The sequence below is a fragment of the Podarcis gaigeae genome, assembly GCF_964106915.1.
Source record: "Podarcis gaigeae genome assembly, chromosome: 8".
In the NCBI taxonomy this organism is placed as follows: Eukaryota; Metazoa; Chordata; class Lepidosauria; order Squamata; family Lacertidae; genus Podarcis; species Podarcis gaigeae.
Window position 1 is genome coordinate 61,744,317 of NC_139684.1, and position 3,536 is coordinate 61,747,852.

Genomic DNA, 3,536 nt, shown 5'->3' on the forward strand with positions numbered 1-3,536 from the left:
CTGCTGCTAGGGCCTAATCTATAGATTCCATAGGAAACTATTTAGCCTGTTTCTCAGGGAATCAAAATACTTTCTCTTAAAAACTGCCTTTTGTTAAAATTATGCATTTATATTGATAACTTTATTTTATTACATATATCTCCCACCTTTCCTCCAGAGGTGGGTGTACATGGCCTGCTTAGCTTTAGCAAGATGGTTACATGTTACAGCTTCAGGCACAGTTTTAGAGCATGCATGTAATTCTCCACCCTCAATGGAGTTCATCTCTATTTTTCTCAGCCTTCTTTTTCTGGTTATGTTTTCAGCCACCTGAGGGCACTGTTCAGAAACAAGAGCTATTTGTTCAGGTCTAAGGAATGAGAAAGTAGGCAAAGGGCTTTCTTCTATTAAATGACTTCTCCTAGCAGAAAGCTGCAGCTATTGAGCCCTGCCAAGCTGCTCTTCTCCAAAGCTCTGTGATACTCAAAAACTTTTCTTTCTTTTGCACCAAGAAAACCACATTTTGTATCCTGTTTTGGGGGCGAATTGAAAGCAGAGACTGTCACTTGCTGGTCTCTCTCTTTGGCTCACTCCTTTGGCTACAAAAAGACATGTTGCTAGGTCCCCTTTTAAAGAAAGCCTAAGATGTTTCATAAAACAGAGCAAAGTAATGCTGAGCATCTACAGAATGCCTTTGCTTCACTGCTGAGCAACTGGAGCATGTCCTTGCACTTTGAGATTTATACCTCAAGGCTACCTTTAAAGGCAGATGGCAGGGCCCTATGTTGGCCTGAGCTGTGGCATGTCTTTATTTAAAAAGGAAGTATATTTCGCACAGGACAATTAAGATATTAGTCCTTGTCTTTAGAGGTGTGAGATGATCCCTTGAGATCATCACCTGCTACTCCTAGGTGCCAGGAGTTCACAGGTAAAATATCCCCCCCCCATACTGTTTGCAGACAAACCTAAGGCTGCCTCCAGACAGGAACATAGGAAGCTCCCTTGTACCACTGGCCCAGCTATCTCAGTGCTGTCTACACTGCACAGCAGTGGCTCTGCAGGATTTCAGGTAGGAAACTCTCCCAACCCTACCTGGAGATTGAACTTGAGGTCTTCTGCTTGCAAGCAGGCACTCTACCCCTGAGCTGTGGCCCTTGCTCAGAGGGCACCAGGTTGGGGATGGAGCTGGATTGGTAGGCACTGAGCCTTATGTTGTTTGATACTGACTATACCTTGCTAAAAGCACTGAAGTCCAGAATAATAAAAATGACTCAACTGCGCCCAAGTGGGGCATCTATTCCAGCACCCTATTTCCAGCAGCCTCAGATATGCAGATGACACAACCTTGATGGCAGAAAGTGAGGAGGAATTAAAGAACCTTTTAATGAGGGTGAAAGAGGAGAGTGCAAAATATGGTCTGAAGCTCAATATCAAAAAAACTAAGATCATGGCCACTGGGCCCATAACCTCCTGGCAAATAGAAGGGGAAGAAATGGAAGCAGTGAGAGATTTTACTTTCTTGGGCTCCATGATCACTGCAGATGGTGACAGCAGTCACGAAATTAAAAGACGCCTGCTTCTTGGGAGAAAAGCAATGACAAACCTAGACAGCATCTTAAAAAGCAGAGACATCACCTTGCCAACAAAGGTCTGCATAGTTAAAGCTATGGTTTTCCCAGTAGTGATGCATGGAAGTGAGAGCTGGACCATAAAGAAGGCTGATCGCCGAAGAATTGATGCTTTTGAATTATGGTGCTAGAGGAGACTCTTGAGAGTCCCATGGACTGCAAGAAGATAAAACCTATCCATTCTTACGGAAATTAGCCCTGAGTGCTCACTGGAAGGACAGACTGTGAAGCTGAGGCTCCAATACTTTGGCAACCTCATGAGAAGAGAAGACTCCCTGGAAAAGACCCTGATGTTGGGAAAGATGGAGGGCACAAGGAGAAGGGGACGACAGAGGATGAGATGGTTGCACAGTGTTCTTGAAGCTACGAACATGAGTTTGACCAAAGTGCGGGAGGCAGTGGAAGACAGGAGTGCCTGGCGTGCTCTGGTCCATGGGGTCACGAAGAGTCGGACACGAATAAACAACAACATTTCCAGCAGTAATAGCAGCTAGCTAAGTGCCCTTGGGGTGTCGGCAAGCAAGGCAGTGAAGTCCTGCAGTCCCTATTGCTTGTCCTAAGCATTTAATAGTGAAGGGTTCACTGCCTCTGCACAAACAGCTCCATTTTCATATGGCTAGGAAGCAAGGGTAGGTTTATAATCCACAAATTTTGTCTCTTCCGTTTAAAAATAAAAGTTACCTTTATGTTGAGATGATGGGACCCACTTGGAGTAGGCGGAGGCTAGCCCAGAGCTGCTGCACCACCAGAGATTCCTGTAGCAGCTCTTTCTTCTTCTAGTAATGCTTCAGTTTAGCTGCTTGCATAAAGAGTAGTTCTGCACTGAAGGATCTCGCAATCTTTGGGTAATAGGGGCTATAGAAAACCAGAGAGCTCTTAACCTGCTGGCCTTGTTAGCAGCACTGGTTCATGGGAGAGGGAATTAAAAGGAGTTTAAAAGGCATGGGGCCAGCCGCGGCCCACAGTTGGTGTTAAAGGTTAACATTGCAGACACGTTCCTAATCATCACTCTTGCTCCCTGCTGCAACGGGTCCTGGGGGGACTGGAGGCACTTGCTGAATTATATTTGCTTTTGTTTCTTTCCTGAAAGGGGGGGGGGCAGAGGTGGAGAAGCAGGGTGGGTGGGAGGGAAGCAAAAAACCTATTTGTTTGTCTTGTCTAATTTAATTTATGTTATTTATCAAAGAGACAGGCTATTTGAGAAACCAGATGGACCCAGGCTAAAAATGATCTCTATTTTCAAAATGTGAAAAATGGCTTTTGAGTGGACAAGCCAAGAAGAAGCCTTTTTTTGTATGTGTGAACTCTCTTGCTGTCCCCCAGATCTTTCAGTAACCCGTCTCCTCCCCCAGCTCCTGGCCATGGGGTTAAAGGACAAGGATAGTGCCTCTGGGCAAGGAGGTCTCTGTGTGTCTTATGAAGAGGGAGAGAGATCGATCCTGTTACAATTTTGGTTTCAGATGTAGGAACTATCTCATTACTTTAAACCTCTCCAGTGAATGATGAATGGGACATATCCTTGGAGCAAGGAAATATGTATTAAGGTAGGTCCTTTTGTAGCAGGGTGCAGGTGCAGAAGCAGAAAGCAACAGTCTTCTCTCTCTCTCTCTTTAATTTCCTTTGGGCTTATTTTACTTATCACAACAATGGTTGTATAAAACACACACATACAGTTAGTTTCAGTTTTTAGCTTTTAGCCATCTAATGTTTTAATTGACAAGGCGGCCCCTAGTATGGTTATATATGAAACCCCCCAACATGTGAAGTTTGTCATCTGTTTTCTACCATTCTTGGCTCCCTTGCCCATCGCTCCTTCCTGATCTCAGAGGCATTCTCTCTCTTGCCCAGCCTAGCAGAAACCATTGCTTTTTCTTGCTGCCACCAGCTACCTTTCCCTTCTGCCTCATGGTTGCTGCTATCCATTCACAC